Source organism: Bufo gargarizans, chromosome 4, assembly GCF_014858855.1.
Source record: "Bufo gargarizans isolate SCDJY-AF-19 chromosome 4, ASM1485885v1, whole genome shotgun sequence".
Classification (NCBI taxonomy): domain Eukaryota; kingdom Metazoa; phylum Chordata; class Amphibia; order Anura; family Bufonidae; genus Bufo; species Bufo gargarizans.
The window spans coordinates 6,224,886-6,250,889 of NC_058083.1; the positions used below are offsets into that span (position 1 = coordinate 6,224,886).

The following is a 26,004-nucleotide window of genomic DNA, read 5'->3' on the forward strand; positions in this document are numbered from 1 at the left end:
GTACTAAACAATACAGACAATATTCCTATTAAGTAATGTGAAGCCCAAACATAAAAAGTACAACCCATTATAAGATCTCTAGTAAACAATTCACAGATGCAAGTATACAAAGCATAAATACTGTGATAAAATAGGGCAGGGGCATATACAAGGGCAGGGGTGTACACAAATCTCAAAGGCCCCATGCCAAAATTTAGTGTGGACACCCCTGCCTCACCCAGTTTCCTAGTACGTGTGCATCAAACACTTCAAGGCAACACAGAAGACACCAGATTTCTGATAAATTTACATCATGTAATTATGAAATTGTAATTCAAAAATTGTAATAAAAAGAAGTCGTCCTTGGTCTCACACATTTTATCTGACTTCTATGTTAGAAAAAATGGAACTGGTGCTTCAAATATATGGCTCTCATCCTGAACAGCATATTTTTCAATGTATTTACACCAGACAACGGTCATACATATATTAATGAATCTCCACCATACTGCCCTTAAAATAATATATTACAAAGCTGGTGGCTTGTAGCCACCACTAGGGGGAGCTCAGTGCATAGAAATGTATACAGTAACTGTAATAATCTCTGTGCACTGGCGGCTGCATGAAAGTGTAGTGCTTTCATGTCAGAAAGAGAGGAAGTTCAGCAAAAGGCCTCCTCCCCATGGGCCCGGTAGCAGTCCCCGGTCTGCTTCGATAGAAGGTATGCCACTGGTGCAGGTATAGAACAGGGCAATGGTATGAAAGATGGCCATTAAATAATGCAATACTTGTTAATGCAAATTTTTACCCGTTATAAGAAGGACAGTAAACAATGCGGATATAACCCAGAACAAGCCTAACATATCAGATGATAAGTAAGCAATGACCGGGTCTTAATTAACCCGGTCTGAACTCAATGTTTTTAGAGCAGCTTTATTACTTACTATATTTACTTGTGTTTTTTTTTATCATAGGTTAGAGAGTTAGGACGATGAAATCTCAGTTTTATGACTTGTGTTTATTTAGCACAATAGAGGATTTCCGAGATAACTTTTCCCTTTGAAATTTCTTATGTTTTTGAAGCCAAAGGTAACAACTTATTGTATGATTGTAGACCCACTGCTCATAACACTTGTGATTGTTCTCCACATAATAATGTTTATTTCAGTTCTGACAATAATGGATGGCTATGACAACAATGACACAATGAGCCCAGCACATTCCCTTTACCCTCATAGAGGCTTCAGGAATGTAGACAATGCTAAAAGCATTCCCCATATCTATCCAAGTAGGGATGCCGGACTCACAGGCTTTCTCTATGAGTAGAGGAGGGAAGCAGGACTCACAGGCTTTCTCTATGAGTAGAAGAGGGAAGCAGGACTCATAGGCTTCTGTATGAATGTGACGAAAAAACAGGACTCACAGGCTTTCTCTATGAATAGAAGATGGAAGCAGGACTCACAGACTTCTGTATGAATGTGAGGAAAAACCAGGACTCACAGGATTTCTATATGAGTGGTAGGGGGAAGCAGGACTCACAGACTTCTGTATGAATGTGAGGAAAAAACAGGACTCACAGGATTTCTATATGAGTGGTAGGGGGAAGCAGGACTCACATGCTTCTGTATGAATGGGAGGGAAAACCAGGACTCACAGGCTTTCTCTATGAGTAGGAGAGGGAAGCAGGACTCACAGGCTTTCTCTGTGAGTAGAAGAGGGAAGCAGGGCTCACATGCTTCTGTATGAATGGGAGGGAAAACCAGGACTCACAGGCTTTCTATATGAGTGGTAGGGGGAAGCAGGACTCACAGGCTTTCTCTATGAGTAGAAGAGGGAAGCAGGACTCACAGGCTTCTGTATGAATGTGAGAAAAAAACAGGACTCACAGGATTTCTATATGAGTGGTAGTGGGAAGCAGGACTCACAGGCTTTCTCTATGAGTAGAAGAGGGAAGCAGGACTCACAGGCTTTCTCTATGAATAGAAGATGGAAGCAGGACTCACAGGCTTCTGTATGAATGTGAGGAAAAACCAGGACTCACAGGATTTCTATATGAGTGGTAGGGGGAAGCAGGACTCACATGCTTCTGTATGAATGAGAGGGAAAACCAGGACTCACAGGCTTTCTCTATGAGTAGGAGAGGGAAGCAGGACTCACAGGCTTTCTCTGTGAGTAGAAGAGGGAAGCAGGGCTCACATGCTTCTGTATGAATGGGAGGGAAAACCAGGACTCACAGGCTTTCTATATGAGTGGTAGGGGGAAGCAGGACTCACAGGCCTCTGTATAAATGGGAGGGAAAACCAGGACTCACAGGATTTATATATGAGTGGTAGGGGGAAGCAGGACTCGCAGGACTCACAGGCCTCTGTATAAATGGGAGGGAAAACCAGGACTCACAGGATTTCTATATGAGTGGTAGTGGGAAGCAGGACTAACAGGCTTTCTCTATGAGTAGAAGGAAGCAGGACTCACAGGCTTCTGTATGAATGTGAGGAAAAACCAGGACTCACAGGATTTCTATATGAGTGGTAGTGGGAAGCAGGACTCACATGCTTCTCTATGAACGAGAGGGAAAACCAGGACTCACAGGCTTTCTATATGAGTAAGGAGAGGGAAGCAGGACTCACAGGTAGGGATGAGCGAACCCGTGGAAGTTCGGGTTCGCTGGGTTCGGCTGAACTTTAGGTCAAAGTTTGAGTTCGGGACCCGAACTTGACCCCGAACCCGGACCCCGTTAAAGTCAATAGGGACCTGAACTTCACTTTATTATTTTCCGTTATAACATGGTTATAATGGAAAATAATAGCATTCTTAAGACAGAATGCTAAATAAAATTGGACATTGAGGGGTTAAAAATAATAAAAAACTCACCTCATCCACTTGATCGCGCAGCCGGTATCCTCTTCTATCTTCATTCAGCAGGACCTGCGATGACGTCACCGCGCTCACCATGTGGCGTCATCGCAGGTCCTTTTGCAGGTCCTGCAGAAAGAAGAGGATACCGGCTGCACGATCAAGTAGCTGAGGTGAGTTTTTTAAAAATTATTTTTAACCTGGCCATTATATTTAGCATTCTGTCTTACGAATGCTATTATTTTCTATTATAACCATGTTATAATGAAAAATAATTAAATCACCCGAACACCGAACCCGAACTTCAGTGAAAAAGTCCAGGTTCAGGTTCGGGTCCGGGTACCCAAACTCGCAAAGTTCTGTACAAACCCGAACTTTGCAGTTCGGATTCGCTCAACCCTACTCACAGGCATTCTTTATGAGTAGGAGAGGGAAGCAGGACTCACATGCTTCTCTATGAATGGGATTGAAAACAGGACTCACAGGATTTCTATACAGTATGAGTGGTAGGGGGAAGCAGGACTCACAGGCTTTCTCTATGAGTGGGAGGGATGAAGGACTCACATGCTTCTCTATGAGTGGGAGGGAAAACCACGACTCACAGGCTCTCTATATGAGTGGTAGGGGAAGCAGGACTCGCAGGCTTTCTCTATCTGTGAAATGGGGAAACAGGACTCACAGGCTTTCTCTATGAGTGGGGGGGGGGAGCAGGACTCACAGGCTTTCTCTGAGTGGGTAGGCTAAGCAGGGCTCACAGGCTTTCTCAATGAGTTAGAGGGAGAACAAGAAGTCAAAGACTTTCTTTACAAGTGGGGGGGGGGGGAAGCAGGACTCACATGCTTTCTCTACAAGTGGGCAGGCTAAGCAGGACTCACATGCTTTCTCTACGAGTGGGCAAGCTAAGCAGGACTCACATGCTTTCTCTACAAGTGGGCAGGCTAAGCAGGACTCACATGCTTTCTCTATGAGTGGGCAGGCTATGCAGGACTCACATGCTTTCTCTATGAGTGGGCAGGCTAAGCAGGACTCACATGCTTTCTCTATGAGTGGGCAGGCTAAGCAGGACTCACATGCTTTCTCTATGAGTGGGCAGGCTAAGCAGGACTCACATGCTTTCTCTATGAGTGGGCAGGCTAAGCAGGACTCACATGCTTTCTCTATGAGTGGGCAGGCTATGCAGGACTCACATGCTTTCTCTATGAGTGGGCAGGCTAAGCAGGACTCAAATGCTTTCTCTACGAGTGGGCAAGCTAAGCAGGACTCACATGCTTTCTCTACAAGTGGGCAGGCTAAGCAGGACTCACATGCTTTCTCTATGAGTGGGCAGGCTATGCAGGACTCACATGCTTTCTCTATGAGTGGGCAGGCTAAGCAGGACTCACATGCTTTCTCTATGAGTGGGCAGGCTAAGCAGGACTCACATGCTTTCTCTATGAGTGGGCAGGCTAAGCAGGACTCACATGCTTTCTCTATGAGTGGGCAGGCTATGCAGGACTCACATGCTTTCTCTATGAGTGGGCAGGCTAAGCAGGACTCACATGCTTTCTCTATGAGTGGGCAGGCTAAGCAGGACTCACATGCTTTCTCTATGAGTGGGCAGGCTAAGCAGGACTCACATGCTTTCTCTATGAGTGGGCAGGCTAAGCAGGACTCACATGCTTTCTCTACGAGTGGGCAGGCTAAGCAGGACTCACATGCTTTCTCTACGAGTGGGCAGGCTAAGCAGGACTCACATGCTTTCTCTATGAGTGGGCAGGCTAAGCAGGACTCACATGCTTTCTCTATGAGTGGGCAGGCTATGCAGGACTCACATGCTTTCTCTATGAGTGGGCAGGCTAAGCAGGACTCACATGCTTTCTCTATGAGTGGGCAGGCTAAGCAGGACTCACATGCTTTCTCTATGAGTGGGCAGGCTAAGCAGGACTCACATGCTTTCTCTACGAGTGGGCAGGCTAAGCAGGACTCACATGCTTTCTCTACGAGTGGGCAGGCTAAGCAGGACTCACATGCTTTTGCTACATGTGGGAGAGGGAAGCAGAACTCACAGGCTTTCTGTCTCAGTGGGATGGAGAAGCAGGAATCACAGGCTTTCTCTATGAGTAGGAGGAGGAAACAGGACTCAGTTTCTGCACAAGATACTACTGCTATCTACATCATTCACAGGGAGAGACAAGAGGACAGTAGTATCTGTGCTTACATCATTTACATCGAGAGACTAGATATGTCTACATCATCTAAAGGGAAAGAAAGTGAAAGCATTATCTATGCTATATCAATTACAGGGAGGCAGCACTATCTGTGTCTATATCATTTATAATGGTCCTTGAGCTGCAAAAGTAGAAAACTAACACTCAGAAGGCACACTTCTTCCAAGATACAATAACGTTTTTAAAACTATAGTAATAATACTATAATTATGCCCGTGATAAGAACATAGTCCTGCCACTTTACAAATCATTAGTCAGACCACACATGGAGTACTGTGTACAGTTCTGGGCTCCAGTGAACAAAGCAGACATAGCAGAGCTGGAGAGGGTCCCGAGGAGGGCAACTATACTAATAACTGGAATGGGGCAACTACAGGACCCAGAAAGATCATCAAAATTAGGGTTATTCAGTTTAGAAAAAAGACGACTGAGAGGAGATCTAATAACTATGTATAAATATATCAGGGGTCAGTACAGAGATCTCTCCCATCATCTATTTATCCCCAGGACTGTGACTGTGACGAGGGGACATCCTCTGCGTCTGGAGGAAAGAAGGTTTGTACACAAACATAGAAGAGGATTCTTTACGGTAAGGGCAGTGAGACTATGGAACTCTCTGCCTGAGGAGGTGATGATGGTGAGTTCATTAAAAGAATTCAAGAGGAGCCTGGATGTATTTCTGGAGCTTAATAATATTACTGGCTATAGCTACTAGAGAGGGGTCGTGGATCCAGGGATTTATTCTGATGCCTGATTGGAGTCGGGAAGGAATTTCTTTCCCCTAAAGTGAGGAAAATTGGCTTCTACCTCACAGGGGTTTTTCCCCTTACTCTGGATCAACTTGCAGGATAACAGGCTGAAGTGGATGGACAGAGGGCTTTTTTCAGCCTTATATACTATGTTACTATGTTACTATGCTACTAATTATCCTTTACCAACCATTGTCTGGCACAAGCCAATGACATGATATCTGTTATTTATTCACTGCGATTAATAAACATGTAAATCCATATAAAAAGTCTGAAGGGTTCACAAACTTTCCAATACCATTGTAGAGCTGACTCAATTTATTTATTACATTGTCTATTTTTACTTATTAAATATGTCAATGTCTATATGTCTATATCAGTGGTCCCCAACCAGTGGCTCAGAGCCACATGTGACTGGCACCCCCTGCTGGATAGGTCCTGGAAAATCCCTTTAAACACAGTGATCGCCAGTCATTGGCTGGAGTGCTACATGTGACCATGCTCATGATCGGCCAGTGCGGGAATTTGGAGACAGCGGAGGCAGCGTGGAGGACCAAAGTAGTATGGCACAGTTATATATGAATCTTCTATTTCAAGGGTCAGGCTGCAGGCACTTGCTTAAAAATCTATATTACTGGAAAACTCTTTGAGTTGAATGTAGCTGAGCTGCAATACCATACACAAGCTGTGGACAGGTGAGGCGCTGTTTCCAAAAAAAAGCAGCTATGTTTTACTAATCCTGTGCAAATGCTGCTAAATATTGCCTGTGGTCCGTTTCTGACCTTGTCGGGTCTCTTTCTGGCCGTTTCTTTATGAGAAAGTAACACTTAATCCGGACAATACAAGCAGCGGAGAATAGAGGAGAAAATGCGGGGGTTAAAAATAGAGCATTCATCTAAAAACGGAAGTGTAGACAATAAGGGGTAGACGATCTTTACGTAACTAGCAATATCTCCCTGTGAAACCATTGACATTACAGAAGGCAGCAACCGAGAATTGTGTCCCCATAACTGCACATACGAGATAAGGGCTGGTGACGCTCCCACACCAGCATGGCTTCAGGTTTCATGCGAAATTCCCCCCAGTCATTCGGAAAATGTCAGACAGACAAAACTTTGTTTTATGTAAACACAAATTACTGTATTGTTCCTTAATTACTTTCTCTATCTGAAGAGGTTTACGTTTCTCTTAAAGAAAACATGGCAGCAGGATCAACCCCATTCAACAAGATTATACTATTGGATGGGGTTGGTCCCGCAGATTAAAATGATAGCTGTCTTGTGAAAATCGGTAAAAAAAAAAAACAACAACAAAAAACAAAAACTGGTATTCTTAACAAAACTGAGGACTAGAGTTGAGCGAACACCTGGATGTTCGGGTTCGAGAAGTTCGGCCGAACTTCCCGGAAATGTTCGGGTTCGGGATCCGAACCCGATTCGAACTTCATCCCGAACCCGAACCCCATTGAAGTCAATGGGGACCCGAACTTTTCGGCACTAAAACGGCTGTAAAACAGCCCAGGAAAGGGCTAGAGGGCTGCAAAAGGCAGCAACATGTAGGTAAATCCCCTGCAAACAAATGTGGATAGGGAAATTAATAAAAATAAAAATGTAATAAATAAAAATTAACCAAAATCAATTGGAGAGAGGTCCCATAGCAGAGAATCTGGCTTCCCGTCACCCACCACTGGAACAGTCCATTCTCAGATATTTAGGCCCCGGCACCCAGGCAGAGGAGAGAGGTCCCGTAACAGAGGATCTGGCTTCATGTCAGCAGAGAATCAGTCTGCATCTCATAGCAGAGAATGAGGCTTCACGTCACCCACCACTGCAACAGTCCATTGGCATATATTTAGGCCTAGCACACAGGCAGAGGAGAGAGGTCCCGTAACAGAGGATCTGGCTTCATGTCAGCAGAGAATCAGTCTGCATGTCATAGCAGAGAATGAGGCTTCACGTCAGCCACCACTGCAACAGTCCATTGGCATATATTTAGGCCCAGCACCCAGGCAGAGGAGAGAGGTCCCGTAACAGACAATCTGGCTTCATGTCAGCAGAGAATTAGTCTGCATGTCATAGCAGAGAATCAGGCTTCACGTCAGCCACCAATGCAACAGTCCATTGTCAGATATTTAGGCCCAGCACACAGGCAGAGGAGGGAGGTCCCTTAACAGACAATCTGGCTTCATGTCAGCAGAGAATCAGTCTTCATGTCATAGCAGAGAATCAGGCTTCACGTCAGCCACCACTGTAAGAGTCCATTTTCATAAATTTAGGCCCAGCACCCAGGCAGAGGAGAGAGGTCCCGTAACAGACAATCTGGCTTCATGTCAGCAGAGAATCAGTCTTCATATCATAGCAGAGAGTCAGGCTTCACGTCACCCACCACTGCAACAGTCCATTTTCATAAATTTAGGCCCAGCACACAGGCAGAGGAGAGAGGTCCCGTAACAGAGGATCTGGCTTCATGTCAGCAGAGAATCAGTCTGCATGTCATAGCAGAGAATCAGGCTTCACGTCACCCAACATTGGAACAGTCCATTGGCATATATTTAGGCCCCGGCACCCAGACAGAGGAGAGGTTCATTCAACTTTGGGTAGCCTTGCAATATAATGGTAAAATGAAAATAAAAATAGGATTGAATGAGGAAGTGCCCTGGAGTCCAATAATATATGGTTAAGGGGAGGTAGTTAATGTCTAATCTGGACAAGGGACGGACAGGTCCTGTGGGATCCATGCCTGGTTCATTTTTATGAACGTCAGCTTGTCCACATTGGCTGTAGACAGGCGGCTGCGTTTGTCTGTAATGACGCCCCCTGCCGTGCTGAATACACGTTCAGACAAAACGCTGGCCGCCGGGCAGGCCAGCACCTCCAAGGCATAAAAGGCTAGCTCTGGCCACGTGGACAATTTAGAGACCCAGAAGTTGAATGGGGCCGAACCATCAGTCAGTACGTGGAGGGGTGTGCACATGTACTGTTCCACCATGTTAGTGAAATGTTGCCTCCTGCTAACACGTTGCGTATCAGGTGGTGGTGCAGTTAGCTGTGGCGTGTTGACAAAAGTTTTCCACATCTCTGCCATGCTAACCCTGCCCTCAGAGGAGCTGGCCGTGACACAGCTGCCTTGGCGACCTCTTGCTCCTCCTCTGCCTTGGCCTTGGGCTTCCACTTGTTCCCCTGTGACATTTGGGAATGCTCTCAGTAGCGCGTCTACCAACGTGCGCTTGTACTCGCGCATCTTCCTATCACGCTCCAGTGCAGGAAGTAAGGTGGGTACATTGTCTTTGTAGCGTGGATCCAGCAGGGTGGCAACCCAGTAGTCCGCACACGTTAAAATGTGGGCAACTCTGCTGTCGTTGCGCAGGCACTGCAGCATGTAGTCGCTCATGTGTGCCAGGCTGCCCAGGGGTAAGGACAAGCTGTCCTCTGTGGGAGGCGTATCGTCATTGTCCTGCCTTTCCCCCCAGCCACGCACCAGTGATGGACCCGAGCTGCGTTGGGTGCCACCCTGCTGTGACCATGCTTCATCCTCATCCTCCTCCACCTCATCCTCGTCCTCCTCGTCCTCCAGTAGTGGGCCCTGGCTGGCCACATTTGTACCTGGCCTCTGCTGTTGCAAAAAACCTCCCTTTGAGTCACTTCGAAGAGACTGGCCTGAAAGTGCTAAAAATGACCCCTCTTCCTCCTCCTCCTCCTCCTGGGCCACCTCCTCTTCCATCATCGCCCTAAGTGTTTTCTCAAGGAGACATAGAAGTGGTATTGTAACGCTGATAACGGCGTCATCGCCACTGGCCATGTTGGTGGAGTACTCAAAACAGCGCAACAGGGCACACAGGTCTTGCATGGAGGCCCAGTCATTGGTGGTGAAGTGGTGCTGTTCTGTAGTGCGACTGACCCGTGCGTGCTGCAGCTGAAACTCCACTATGGCCTGCTGCTGCTCGCACAGTCTGTCCAGCATGTGCAAGGTGGAGTTCCACCTGGTGGGCACGTCGCATATGAGGCGGTGAGCAGGAAGGCCGAAGTTACGCTGTAGCGCAGACAGGCGAGCAGCAGCAGGATGTGAACGCCGGAAGCGCGAACAGACGGCCCGCACTTTATGCAGCAGCTCTGACATGTCGGGGTAGTTGTGAATGAACTTCTGCACCACCAAATTCAGCACATGCGCCAAGCAAGGGATGTGCGTCAAATTGGCTAGTCCCAGAGCTGCAACGAGATTTCGCCCATTATCACACACCACCAGGCCGGGCTTGAGGCTCACCGGCAGCAACCACTCGTCGGTCTGTTGTTCTATACCCCGCCACAACTCCTGTGCGGTGTGGGGCCTGTCCCCCAAACATATGCGTTTCAGAATGGCCTGCTGACGTTTACCCCGGGCTGTGCTGAAGTTGGTGGTGAAGGTGTGTGGCTGACTGGATGAGCAGGTGGAAGAAGAGGAGGAGGAAGCCGAGAAGGTGGAGGTGGCAACAGGAGGCAAAGAATGTTGCCCTGCGATCCTTGGCGGCGGAAGGACGTGCGCTAAACAGCTATCCGCCTGGGGCCCAGATGCCACTACATTTACCCAGTGTGCAGTTAGGGAGATATAACGTCCCTGGCCGTGCTTACTGGTCCACGTATCTGTGGTTAGGTGGACCTTGCCACAGATGGCGTTGCGCAGTGCACACTTGATTTTATCGGATACTTGGTTGTGCAGGGAAGGCACGGCTCTCTTGGAGAAGTAGTGGCGGCTGGGAACAACATACTGTGGGACAGCAAGCAACATGAGCTGTTTGAAGCTGTCTGTCCACCAGCCTAAATGACAGCATTTCATAGGCCAGTAGTTTAGAAATGCTGGCATTCAGGGCCAGGGATCGAGGGTGGCTAGGTGGGAATTTACGCTTTCTCTCAAATGTTTGTGAGATGGAGAGCTGAACGCTGCCGTGTGACATGGTTGAGACGCTTGGTGACAGAGGTGGTGGTGGTGTTGGTGGTACATCCCCTGTTTGCTTGGCGGCAGGTGCCAACGTTCCTCCAGAGGCAGAGGAAGAGGCCGAGGCGGCAGCAGCAGAAGAGGTAGCAGGGGGAGCCTGAGCGACTTCCTTGTTTTTAAGGTGTTTACTCCACTGCAGTTCATGCTTTGCATGCAGGTGCCTGGTCATGCAGGTTGTGCTCAGGTTCAGAACGTTAATGCCTCGCTTCAGGCTCTGATGGCACAGCGTGCAAACCACTCGGGTCTTGTCGTCAGCACATTGTTTGAAGAAGTGCCATGCCAGGGAACTCCTTGAAGCTGCCTTTGGGGTGCTCGGTCCCAGATGGCGGCGGTCAGTAGCAGGCGGAGTCTCTTGGCGGCGGGTGTTCTGCTTTTGCCCACTGCTCCCTCTTTTGCTACGCTGTTGGCTCGGTCTCACCACTGCCTCTTCCTCCGAACTGTGAAAGTCAGTGGCACGACCTTCATTCCATGTGGGGTCTAGGACCTCATCGTCCCCTGCATCGTCTTCCACCCAGTTTTGATCCCTGACCTCCTGTTCAGTCTGCACACTGCAGAAAGACGCAGCAGTTGGCACCTGTGTTTCGTCATCATCAGAGACATGCTGAGGTGGTATTCCCATGTCCTCATCATCAGGAAACATAAGTGGTTGTGCGTCAGTGCATTCTATGTCTTTCACCGCTGGGGAAGGGCTAGGTGGATGCCCTTGGGAAACCCTGCCAGCGGAGTCTTCAAACAGCATAAGAGACTGCTGCATAACTTGAGGCTGAGACAGTTTCCCTGGTATGCATGGGGGTGATGTGACAGACTGATGGGGTTGGTTTTCAGGCGCCATCTGTGCGCTTTCTGCAGAAGACTGGGTGGGAGATAATGTGAACGTGCTGGATCCACTGTCGGCCACCCAATTGACTAATGCCTGTACCTGCTCAGGCCTTACCATCCTTAGAACGGCATTGGGCCCCACCATATATCGCTGTAAATTCTGGCGGCTACTGGGACCTGAGGTAGTTGGTACACTAGGACGTGTGGCTGTGGCAGAACGGCCACGTCCTCTCCCAGCACCAGAGGGTCCACTAACACCACCACGACCATGTCCACGTCCGCGTCCCTTACTAGATGTTTTCCTCATTGTTATGGTTCACCACAGCAACAAAAATATTATTTGGCCCAATGTATTGTATTCAAATTCAGCGGGATATAAATTTGAGGCCTAGTATTTAGGCGCTGGGTGACCGGTATGGATTTAGTGACAGAATTAGACTGGGATATGGCCAAAAAATAACCACACTATTGCTGGTTAAATGCACTTGGTGACGGGCGTAGCTTGCCCCTGATTTAGTATATGGCCAAAAAATGAACAGACTATTGCTGGTTAAATGCACTTGGTGTCACAGCTTGACCAACCACACCATTGAGGGTTAAATGCACTTGGTGATAGGCGCAGCTTGCCCCTGATGTAGTATATGGCCAAAAAATAAACAGAATATTGCTGGTTAAATGCACTTGGTGTGACAGCTTCACCCTGATGTAGGATTTAGCCAAAAAACAACCACACCATTGAGGGTTAAATGCACTTGGTGACAGGCGCAGCTTGCCCCTGATGTAGTATATGGCCAAAAAATAAACAGACTATTGCTGGTTAAATGCACTTGGTGTGACAGCTTCACCCTGATGTAGGCTTTAGCCAAAAAACAACCACACCATTGAGGGTTAAATGCACTTGGTCGCAGCTTGTGCTGGCGCACCACAAGACACAAAATGGCCGCCGATCACCCCAGAAAAAAGTGACTGACAAACGGTCTGGGCAGCCTAAAAACAGTGAGCAATTGAGTATCAGCAGCTCAATGATCCACAGCTGCAGATCGATCAATAATCAAGTCCTTTGGAGGAGTTAATCTGCCTAATCTCGCCCTACTGTCGCAGCCGCAACCTCTCCCTACGCTAATCAGAGCAGAGTGACGGGCGGCGCTATGTGACTCCAGCTTAAATAGAGGCTGGGTCACATGGTGCTCTGGCCAATCACAGCCATGCCAATAGTAGGCATGGCTGTGATGGCCTCTTGGGGCAAGTAGTATGACGCTTGTTGATTGGCTGCTTTGCAGCCTTTCAAAAAGCGCCAAGAAAGCGTCACAAAAGCGCCAAGAAAGCGACGAACACCGAACCCGAACCCGGACTTTTACGAAAATGTCCGGGTTCGGGTCCGTGTCACGGACACCCCAAAATTCGGTACGAACCCGAACTATACAGTTCGAGTTCGCTCATCCCTACTGAGGACTTCAGTGCACCAAGGGATGCGGCCAGCGGTGGAAACCTGAGGAGCTGAGGTGCACTGAGGAGTTGGCCATGCCCTTAAGTGCACTGAAGCCCTCATTTGCATAAAGAATAAAAGTCTTTTATATATTTTTTTTTCTGGGGAACACCGCACCCAATTCTTACAAGATAACAATAATTTTGATCAGCAGAATCAACCCCACCAGACAGGACCACCACCAAATGTAGGATTTAAAAATGGCGCTTGCTTGTGAGTGTAGTGAGTGCCATAGCCACCGGGATTCTATGTTTTGCAATCAACAGGTCATAGCATCTGAGAGTGGAATACCCAGGGGCGCTGCACACCTGGGAACGGCTCCTCCTAGTGGTGATCGGGGAAGTTGTTCATTCTCTTTGGCAGGCCCGGTCCCTCTAGAAGGATCGGAGGGTGCCACAGCTATGTTTCTATGGACTGTGGCAGGGCTCTATAGGAACATAGCAAATTTCTCTCAGTGCATTGGATGCATGTGCCAGGGGAGCTTTTAAGTGTGAAAAGAAAAAAGTAAAAATAAATATTATAATATAAAATAAACATCAAAGGCATTGCTGCATCCCCAAATGCCAGAACTATTAAAATATAAAAACATTTATCTCATAGGGCGAACAGCGTAACGAAAAACAAAATCAAAATGGCCAATTCGATTTTTTTTTTTTTTTTTTTTTGGTCGCTTCTCCTTTTCCCAGAAATTTAATAAAATGTCATACACACCCCAAATGGATCTTACTGAAAACTCCAGATCACCACTAAAAAAAAAAAAAACTGTCGGCGACCAGAAACCTAATATGGTAGACTCTTTCTAATAAAATGCTATGTTATAGACCACATAAAGGTCCCTCACAACTGATAAGGAGACTTGAGCATGAGAAATGACTCGTAGCCATCACCCAAGAATCTTGTGACCATGCTAGACACATAGTGGTTGCAAATGTTTACATATTTGCTTTGGAATGTACAATGTCATAAAGTATAATGTCTGAGATTCCACAATAAGAAGAGAACAAAGGTCACAGTGGAGCAGCCCAGATACCAGACATACTAACCATGTATGAGAACAGGCCGAGAGCCGGAGACAGGGCAAGGGCAGAACATCAGGACGCTACATACCGCATATCTATCTATCTATCTATCTATCTATCTATCTATCTATCTATCTATCTATCTACCATCTATCTCATATCTATCTATCTATCTATCTATTACCCATCCATCTCACATCTATCTATCTCATATCTATCCATCTATCTATCTATTATCTATCTATCTATCTCACATCTATCTACTGTATCTATCTATTATCTATAATCTATCTCATATCTATCTGATATCTATCCAATGCCTATCTATTATCTATCTATCTTCCTCATATCTCTCTATCTATCTATTATCTATCTATCTATCTATCTATCTATTATCTATCTATCTATCTATCTATCTCATATCTATCTATCTATCTATCTATCTATCTATCTATCTATTATCTATCTATCTATCTATCTCATATCTATCTATCTATTATCTATCTATCTATCTATCTCCTATCTATCTATCTATCTATCTATCTATCTATCTATCTATCTATCTATCTCATATCTATCTATTTATCTATTTGTCTGTTTGTCTATATTTTCTATTATCTATCTATCTTGTCTCTCTATCATCTATCTGTCTGTCTGTCTGTCTATCTATCTAAAGAGAAAATCCGGCAGCATTACAAAAAGGGGGAAAAAAGGGGAAAAATGGATGCAAGCCCAAAGGGACCGGACTATTGACCAATGTACATAAACAGTACACAGGCAGCACTCCAAAAAAAAAAAAAATTTGGAGTACTGCCTGTTTACTGTTTCTATCTATCTATCTAAAACTTCCGTTCCTATCTTGGAACGCACACGTGACTTCTCAGGCCCCGATCACATGATCGGCTAGTTCGTGACACGCATCCCAAGCCGCAAGCTGTACCGTAGTAACGGCATGTCTAATTAAATAATATCATATTTGGCAAAGTCCGATTATTGTAATCATAGAAACTCAGAAATATAGAGATCATCGGGTTGTCGGGTAGCAAGACCTATTTGTAGAACATAGGTGAATTATGGAATCCTTAACACCCAGTCTCATCGCCCGATGCGGCCACGGTGTATCGGGGGCAGCACTAGTCATTCATTATCTGGAACCCAGACATAGAATGTCACTGTGCCCGCCACACTTCCCAATCACCCTTTTGAAAAAAGTATATACATTATAAGGGGAGGCACTGGAGTAATAACTGGAAAGAATCCAAGTTCAAGGAAGATGGAATCAATCCAAAAACCCAGTAACCCCAACAAATTGACATAGTGTGTCCGAGGGCCCACAGATGGATCATCGGCCCACAACCATGTCACCTAGTCCCCAAATGTATTTCCATATATTACTTGCTAGTCCCCTATACCTACGATCTCCTAATGGGGCAAAAATGCCTATATAAACCATTCCTATCTGTAACGGACCTTGTCAAAAAAGATACTATAGTTACCTACAGTAACACAAAAAGTATCTCATAATGTTGTTATAGGATCAATGCTGGTTTTATATCTTTTAGTGTTCACTTGTCATTTTTTTTCTGCAAGAATTCAAAAGAGAAAAAGTAAGATATGAAAAATACATAGAGCACCAAAATACATTTCCAAGATGATAACCCTCAAAGATGAATGCATAGCAAAGGAGCATAGTCAAGTGCATATCCATGGCTTAAAATCAACATTTAATCCCCGTGATCTAATGGTATCGAGTTCCTTAATCCATTCAATCTCCCGTTTTTTTCAAAGCTAGGGCCCCATTTCCACGCCGGCGAGAGATAGGGATATGATCAGTGAGCATACATCTGATATCATTTTCACTGTGTCCAAGATTCACAAAATGTTTAGAAACTGGCAAGTGCGAATGGTGTATCTAAGTGGGTTTTAAAATCCAACGTGGTGTCACCCACATATAGTAGTTGGCACGGGCACCTATAACACATAAATCACACGTGTAGTGTCAGAAGTCAGATAGAAATTGATTTTGTATTCCTTCTTTGTCACAGGATGTACGAAGATGTTACCCGTAGTCATATATTTGCAATTAATGCAATTTAAACAGGGGTAACATCCCATTTTTATACTTAGTTATAAGGTGAGGAATATTAATAAGCACAGGCCTATCCTAAAGGCCCTTTCACACGGGCGTCATATTTTTGGCCCGGATAAGAGACGGGTGCGTTGCGGGAAAATGCACGATTTTTCCGTGCGAGTGCAAAACATTGTAATGCGTTTTGCACTCGCGTGAGAAAAATCGCGCATGTTTGGTACCCAAACCCGAACTTCTTCACAGAAGTTCGGGTCTGGGATCGGTGTTCTGTAGATTGTATTATTTTCCCTTATAACATGGTTATAAGGGAAAATAATAGCATTCTGAATACAGAATGCACAGTAAAATAGCGCTGGAGGGGTTAAAAAAAAATAATAATAATTTAACTCACCTTAGTCCACTTGATCGCGAAGCCCGGCATCTCCTTGTGTCTCCTTTGTTGAATAGGACCTGTGGTGAGCATTAAATACAGGTAAAGGACCTTTGATGACGTCACTCCGGTCATCACATGGTCTTTTACCATGGTGAATCACCATGGTAAAAGATCATGTGACGTACCATGTGAAACCATGTTGGATTTTAAAACCTGCTTTGACCAACACAGATACACCATTCGCACTTGCCGGTTTCGAAACACTTTGTGGATCTTGGACACAGTGAAAATGATATCAGATGTATGCTCACTGATCATATCCCTATCTCTCGCCGGGGTGGAAATGGGGCCCTAGCTTTGAATGGATTAAGGAACTCGATACACTTAGACCACGGGGATTAAATGTTGATTTTAAGCCATGGATATGCACTTGCATTTATCTTTGAGGTTTATCATCTTGGAAATGTATTTTTTGTATCTTACTTTTTCTCTTTTGATCTCTCGCAGAAAGAAAATGTGTTCCACGATACCCGAACATGCGCAGTTTACTGAGGATCACACTAGAATCACCCGTTGAACGGGGATCCGCGCTGGTTAAGTGTTTACACGTTCGTTTCTTTTAATAACCTGTTTTTATTCGGCGCCTGTGCACGATGGATTATGCATGATTTCATGTGAGGACTAATTAGACTTCTATATGAAATAATGGGACATTACAAATACTTCACCGGTATAATTATGATGACGATTACGCCTGTGACTATACAATTATGTACGCTGTGGAATTTTTATTTTTATTTTTTTATAATCATGGTTATTTTAATATATTTACACAGAATTATGTTAAATAATGAATTATATTGTTAACTCTATGTATATGCACTGAGCACCTTGGCGATAGATCACTGCCTGAGGAAGGTCCCAGGAGGAGGACTGAAGCGTGGCTGCTTGGTGAATAAACACTTCTTTTTCTTACATTTGGAAGTGCCGTGGTCATGTTTGGTTTTGTATTTTGGGGATTGAATCGCTCTCATAACCTGTGCTGTGCTGCTCACAACCTTTGGACTTTTGGACTATCTATCTAACTACCTACCTACCTACCTACCTACCTATCTATCTATCTCATATCTATTGATCTTTTTATCTTTATATGTTATGTACACCTATCTCTGCCTCAACATGCTTTGGAAAAAGAAGATGGGTCCCACCTGAGCTAAGCCCCCTCCTCCAGTAGTCCCATAACAGACGCATAGACCATCTCTATGGTATAGTTACTGGTGTTCCATATAGAGGGGGGCACCTCCCAAACTACAGCAAGCGCGGAATAGTGTAATAGAGATAGATAGATAGATAGATAGATAGATAGATATGAGAGAGAGATAGATAGATAGATAGATATGAGAGAGAGATAGATAGAGAGATATGAGATACAGTAAATAGATAGATAATAGAGAGATAGATACTGTATATAGATAGATAATGGATAGATAGATAGATAGATAGATAGATAGATAGATAGATATGAGATAGATAGATAGATAGATAGATATGAGATAGATAGATAGATAGATAATAGATAGATAGATAGATAGATAGATAGGAGATAGATAGATAATAGATAGATAGATAATAGATAGATAGATAGATATGAGATAGATAGATAGATAGATAATAGATAGATAGATAGATATGAGATAGATAGATAGATAGATAATAGATAGATATGAGATAGATAGATAGATAAACAAATAGATAGAGAAACGAATAGATAGCAGATAGATAATAAATAGATAGAAGATAGATAATTATATAACAGATAGATATTAGATATAGATATGAGATAGATAGATAGATAATAGATAGATGATAGATGGATAATAAATATATAACAGATAGATATAGATATGAGATAGAGAGATAGATAGATGATAGATAGATAGATAATAGATAGATAGATAATAGATAGATAGATAGATAGATAGATAGGAGGTAGGTAGGTAGGTAGATAGATAGATAGATAGATAGATAGATAGATAGGAGGTAGGTAGGTAGGTAGATAGATAGATAGATAGATAGATAGATAATAGATATGAGATAGATAGATAGATGATAGATGGATAATAAATATATAACAGATAGATAGGAGATAGATAGGTAGATAGATAGATAGATAGATAACAGATATAAGATAGATAGATAATAGATAGATAGATAGATAGATAGATAGATAGATAGGAGATAGATAGATAGATAGATAATAGATAGATAGATAGATAGATAGATAGATAGATAGATAGGAGGTAGGTAGGTAGGTAGATAGATAGATAGATAGATAGATAGATAGATAGATAATAGATATGAGATAGATAGATAGATGATAGATGGATAATAAATATATAACAGATAGATAGGAGATAGATAGGTAGATAGATAGATAGATAGATAACAGATATAAGATAGATAGATAATAGATAGATAGATAGATAGATAGATAGATAGGAGATAGATAGATAATAGATAGATAATAGATAGATGATAGATAGATAATAAATATATAACAGATAGATAGATATGAGATAGATAGATAATAGATGATAGATAGATAGATAGGAGATAGATAGATAGATAGATAGATAGATAGATAGATAGATATCAGATGGATAGATATGAGATAGATAGATAGATAGATAGATAGATAGATATGAGATAGATAGATAGATAGATAGATAGATAGATAGATAGATAATAGATATGAGATAGATAGATAGATAGATAATAGATAGATAGATAGATAGATAGATGGATAATAAATATATAACAGATAGATAGATATGAGACAGATGACTGACTAGACAGACAGTGTGGTCTGTGCTCTTCTAGAGAGCTTTGTTCTCGGATCGCTTTTCACCTGTCATAGCAAAACGACAATGTCATTTATCCAGATAGGAAATGGTGAAGTTACAAGGTGTTTGGCGGCGCGGCGGTGTAAATCCTCCAGAAGTGAGATTACTAGAGACGCATTAGTGGAAGGACTGGGGATTAGAACATCCCAAAGGAATGTGCAGAGGCTACAGATAAAGAACTGCCACTTAGCAGCACATTTATCAGTTTAATGTGAAGCTTTACTTTTAATAATCTTCTGACATATCACAGACAGCAGTGATGGGCCCCAGGCCAGTACAACGAAAATGTGGCCCTGGGAAAGTCGGCCCGACTAAGTGCAGTTATCAGACAGATGCAGATTGTTACCAACATGTTTACAGCCAAAAACCTTCATCTCCTCAATCTGTAGTGGCATTATTTGTGCACTGTGTAAGGTATAATTATTTGGGTACTGTCTGGCAGTATTATTAGGGCAGTTGTATAGCACTCAGGTTGTATTATATGGGCTGGTTGTATAGTGGTATTATTTGGGCACTACTGTATGTAAGGCATTATTTGCGTGCTGTCTGGCGGTATTATTAGGGCATTGTATGGCACTCAGGTTGTATTATATGGGCTGGTTGTATAGTGGTATTATTTGGGCACTACTGTATGTAAGGCATTATTTGCGTGCTGTCTGGCGGTATTATTAGGGCATTGTATGGCACTCAGGTTGTATTATATGGGCTGGTTGTATAGTGGTATTATTTGGGCACTATATAGGGCATTATTTGGGCACTGTTTGGCGGTATAAATATTATTATTATTTGGGCACTGCACTAGGGTAATATTCATTCTTTGTATCTCACTATTATGATATTGTGTGAGTGTCGGTATTATGTGAGCACTAAATGTTACTGTTAATTATATGCTGCATGCTGTTATGTGTGCACTGTGAAAGGGTATTATTTGGGCACTGTATGGCACTGTTACTTTTGTACTCTGTTGTGGTATTCTTTAGGCACTGTACAGCACAAGACACAGTATGGCGGTGTTATTTATGCATTTTTAAATAGGAACAGAGGAAGCTTAATAGAAACATTTTGGGCCCCCTGTGCATTGCCCAATAATTGCTTTCTCCTTCTGATAGAACAGTAAAGCGGTATCATTTTCTGGTCACTTTTCTTCTGCATTTGCTGAGGTTTGGGCCGGTCCGTCTTTTCGCCCAGCTGCATGGGATGTCTCTATGATATGTACCGACTAGTTCTGTTGTTGTCATATGATCACTGTATGACGCCGTTATTCGGTCCTGCATGGTTCTGCTATTTGTGCATGCTACGGTGCTATTTTGGCATCATATGGCACCATTATTAGAGCTAATTACTGATGAGCAACCTAACCCACACGAGCAGAGCATATTGGCACAGCAGTGTGTGAAATCATACATTTTTGGTATCTAGTCTATGAAGCGGGTGAAGGCTAGACCGTAGCAGAGTCCACCATGATGATGGATATTGTCCTGCAGGATGATGAAACGGAGAGAACAGACACAACGAGCACAGGGGTCACAGAGGATTTCAGCACATAATATCCTGTCTTCCTGAACAGCAGGGTGTCCAGCTAGTCACTTCCATTTCCTGCACACATGGGAAGGCTTTCCAGCACGTTTCTAACATTAGATATCAAGACTGTTAACAGTGGGAGCCAAACCTGCGGAGTATGGGGTGCGGGATAATGTGGTGGCGGTACTGCGCTATGGCCCGAGCCCAAAAATTCTGTATAAAATGTAAAATCCATTAGACATCACATATATATATATATTATAACGTCCGAGATCACAATTAAAAATCATGAAAAATTGTACATTTTCGTCCGCTAATTTCAATGTGATTTCTATGGTCGGGGGCATGTCCAAAAGATGCCAAACAAAACCATGTGGATCAGGGCAGTACAGCTTAAAGGGGTTGTCTCATCATAGACAATGGGGGCATGTCGCTAGGATATGCCCCCATTGTCTTATAGGCGAGGGTTCCCGCCACTGGGACCCGCACCTATATTGGGAACGGAGCCCTGCAAAGTGGTGGCTGGAGGACTCCGGTCCGGCCACCACCAATCTCTCTCCCCATAGAAGTGAATGGGCGCGCACCGCGCTTGCGAGGCCACTGCTTTCATTCACTTCTATGGGCCCGACGGCAATAGCCGAGCCAGTGCTCCGCTATTTTCAGCGGCCCCATAGAAAATGAACGGAGGGCGGCTGCCTCCACCACTTTTGGGGCTCCGTTATCGATATAGGTGTGGGACCCACACCTATAAGACAATGGGGGTATATCCTAGCGATATGCCCCTATTGTTTGAGATCAGACAACCCTTTTAAGTAAGGAGGAGAGCGAATGCTGATCTCAGGGACCCAAACAAATCTATATTCACCTGTCATCCACCAATCACTGCACAGAACTCTTTCTTTCCCAGCCCCCAAGGAGCCACCAAATATATACTACCCATTAAAGGATACAGTAAAGGGTTACGCCACGATTGATGTAAAAAAAACCAAAGCTATAATCATATTGGTCCAGAGATCTCCACATTCACCTCTCCAATTGTTACTGCTAGATTCTCTTCAGCCAGGCAGCTCAGGGGAGCGTGTCCTTTCTGCTGCAGCTCTCTCCCTGTAACTGCCACAGCTTCTCACAGAACATATGTCTGGTGGCAGTTGAAGATTTAAACTGAACACATTCGACCAGCTCCGTGACGCGGACAAAAATATACGGAAACTAACAAACAGCAGGTGGCGCTATACACGTACATTTTATTGAATAAATTTGGCTACATTTTTTATGACATGCAATTATAAAAGTATTCAGATCCAGGCGCTGGTTTGAAAACTGTAGAATATGTTTCGTGACACAACCCCCTTTAAGATGACATTATGACCCGTCGATCCACCATAGGGGGCAGACATTGTAATATCTGTGCTTGAAGGAAGGATTCCTTGATGCACCGCAATCCTGTTTATCATGATATAGTGGCCCCAAATCACTCTGTCCAAGGGGCCCACCAAAGTACCCTTTGAGATATAAGGTGAAGGATGTTAGACCTGGAGGAAGGAAAACCAATGGGACTGTAGGGGGTCCAGATATTTCACATGGTGGTTCTGTTACCTTGTCCCATACTATTGGGTTTCCCGGGCCAGACACATCTTCCAATCACTCATCATTGAAATTTCAACCTCACTGCCCACTAATTTATATTCACAGGGTTCTGGAAAGCTAAGATCTAGGCTGCTGTATGCAGGCTGTTTGATCCAAGGACTGGTTCAGGTTTTCATCTGCCTGGAGGTCATACATGGAGATAATCATGTAGTTGGTGGAAAGTGTCCCCTCCATGTCACAAGCTGACGGGGCAGCTACAGTAGCTTACAGTGTGATAACCCTGCAAACAGCTCCTCATATCTCAGCTTCCTGGACTCCCTGCAAACAGCTCCTTATATCTCAGCTTCCTGGACTCTAGGAGGATAGGAGACATAGGAACACATAATCGTGCACTCCTGTCCTCAGGCATGCATCCTTTACACCCCCTACCCGGGAAGAGAAGTCTTGCTCTATAAAACCAGTGCTTGTAGGGATCATTCACAGCAGCACAGAGGTTTCAGGAATGCCCTTATCTTCTCTCTGTACATGTTATGTCCGCTGACGATCCTGAAGTGCTGAGTTTTTAGTATTTAGTCCCTATGGCGGCTACCTTAAAGGGGTTGTCCCATCAGTAATGTAAAAAATTCAAATCAGACATCATATAGTACATGACCATCTCTTTCCAGCCCTGTACCTCACACGGATCCAGAGATCTCCCCATTCATTGCTGCTATTGCTCTGCTAGCTCAGGGGATGTGTCCTTTCTGCTGCAGCTGGTGGCAGGTGTAAGGATGGAACTGAGCATGTATGTTAGCCTTCGTGAGTGGGACAGACAGTTTAGAAAAACACCAAACAGCAGGTGGCGCTATACAGACCGATTTCAGTGAATAACTCAGTGGCTATGCTAAATTTTTTATTACATACAATTACAAAAGTATTCAGATCCAGGTGCTGGTTTCAAAATGGAGAATATTTTTCATGGGACACCCCTTTAACTACTAGATGCCTCCTATAGCATACGGGGACATTGCATTAGGACATCGGTGCTGATGTAATTTTAGGAGTTCCTTAATATTGCAACGGGACCCTGTGCTACTTAAACCAACCGAATCCTACGCATAAAACCAAATTCACCGAACCAGGACCGATACTAGCCATATTAAAGGGGTCAATACGCACCAACAATAATCGAGAGGCCTCAAGAAGGGTTGGCAACAAAAGACTCCTACTAGTAATGCCCGGGCCCCTCATATAGGTTATACTTACCCTGTTTCCTGGCCCCGTATCGCTTCTGATGCCTGCATGGCCGCCACTGCATCTCCTCGTAGCTCGCGGGTGGGGGGGTTTGATTGGAGGGAGCCAGGCAACGAGGGTGACGGGGAGTGGGTTAAGTATAACCTATATGAGGGACTCGGGCATTAGAGGGGTCATTATAGGGGTTGAATATCCCCTTTAAGTATTCTAACCCATTGTGGTTCCAAGTGCTGGACCTGAGGGGGCGGAGCATGACACAGGGATTCAAAGGAGAATTTTTGTGTCATGCTCCGCCCCCTCAGGCCCTGCACTGGGCACGACAATCAGGTAGGCTAGGTAATAAGTTGTTTAGTGCTGTCCCTTGCGACCTCCATTGATTCCCGGGATGGCGTGAGTTTAGTTCCATTTCCCACGGATCAGGGCTGCCAGTGAAATGTTCAGGATGCACGGGTCTTCCGCCAAATTTGGGGAAATCGGGCAGGCAGAAGACATTGATATGGTGGAGGGTAGTCAGCAGCCTTCCGATGGCGCTTCTACTGCCCAGAACTGTAGAAGAACCTGGTGCTTTTCCTCATTGAGGAGATGAGTCTTACAGGCAATGCTCCATGGGAAAACATATGCAAATTAGCTGTCTTCCTATAGGTGGCGCTAGAGAGACGGTGTTTTCCTTCTGGAGGAGATCTAGTTTATATAATAGAATGGAAGCTATCCCTTCCCATCATGAGAAACCGATCCATTCTTAGGACTGCTGAGTCTGTGTACCCTTTTAAAAATATTATAAAGCACTGTGGAAAAATCCTTTAAGTGGGTTCATAAATTATATTGTGTGACCAGAAAAACTAAGGAAATGTGCTGCAGAGCCAAGAAACCTGCGTCTTCTCAAAACCAGCAGCGCCAGCGAAACTTTCCATTGTCTGACCAGTAAGCTTGAAGCCTACTTGACCAGCTGTGCTGAGACCTGTAGTCCTTCGACCATAGACAATGGCAGAGCATCTTTTCTTTACAACAGGCATATACCACATCATGCACAAGACCACGTACACAATTCATTTTTTAAGAAGATTCCTCATAAAATGGGAGGTTGGTATGCTGAGACTTGTAGTTCCTCAGCAGCAGGTAACACGAGGCAACCAGATCTTAGGTTTCAGCATGAATTTACAGAAAATTGCACAATATATCTCAAAGTAAGCAAAAAAAATATAATAATCATTTTCGGAGGTGACTAACTTTTTGCCGCTGGAATGTTTATGCGCCATTTCTTTACAATTAGCGCTTGAGATGTTTTTAGCATTCACCCCGCAAACACTTGTAACGCAACGCTCCACATGTCCCTAGACTACAGGCTGAATATGAACTTCATAGACAAAAACCAAAGCATAATAACAGGAAGATGAAACGCAGAAGAGCAAACTCCCCATTCTATAAGTTTTTTTTTTTAACGTAAATTTTAGCAGATAGAAGCCCAAATCCTGCAGCCAGGGCTGGACCTGCGCCGTGTCTGCAGCTTTAAATGCACTTTAACGCAATTCCTACCTTTTGTGTGTCTCCTCTCCTAATCCCGGCTCCACTTTTGCTGTGTGTCCTGATAATCTCTGGCAGATTTCTGCAGGGTCTGTTGTATCCTTAATATCCAGGAGAAGACCACACCTCCAGTCAGGGGGACGCTGATAAAGGCTCATAGACCAGCCGGCTCCCTGCACAGGTCCTACTGCACGTCCATACCACAGACTATATCCATGAAAACATACTTCCATATGCTGACATTCCTTAAAGGGGCAGAAATCTTTTTATAAACTCATTATTCTTGAAAACAAATGTTTTAAATTTTTTTGTCTGTTTTTATCTTCATTTTGGCAGTACTATACTATTAAAAATTACCATATTTTTCGCTGTATAAGACGCACCTGTTGATAAGACGCGCTCCAGGTTTTAAAGGAGGAAAATAAGAAACAAATATTTTTTTATCAGACCTGATATCAGATCCTCAGATTAGACCCCCATATCAGACCTTCAGATCAGACCCCCATATCAGATACTCAGATAAGACCCCCATATCAAGTCCTCAGATCTGACCCCCAAGACATTACATCAGACCCCATATCAGGACATTACATTAGACCCCCATATCAGGACATTACATTAGACCGTCATATCAGACCTCATATCAGCCCTCCATTTCAGACCCTCATCAGACCTCAGATCAGACCTTAAAATAATA

The 26,004-nt window shown here is 44.2% G+C and overlaps 1 protein-coding gene across 2 annotated transcripts in view; it reads right to left on the reverse strand.

Moving 5' to 3' along the window:
• The window catches only part of ADGRF5 (adhesion G protein-coupled receptor F5), a 174,373-nt gene extending 148,961 nt beyond the window's left edge, over positions 1-25,412 (reverse strand). For both annotated transcript variants that reach the window (XM_044289293.1, XM_044289291.1), the window contains exon 1: positions 25,320-25,412. The gene's annotated coding sequence lies outside the window, so the exon portion shown is untranslated. The remainder of the gene's footprint in view (positions 1-25,319) is intronic.
• Positions 25,413-26,004: the final 592 nt, after the last annotated feature.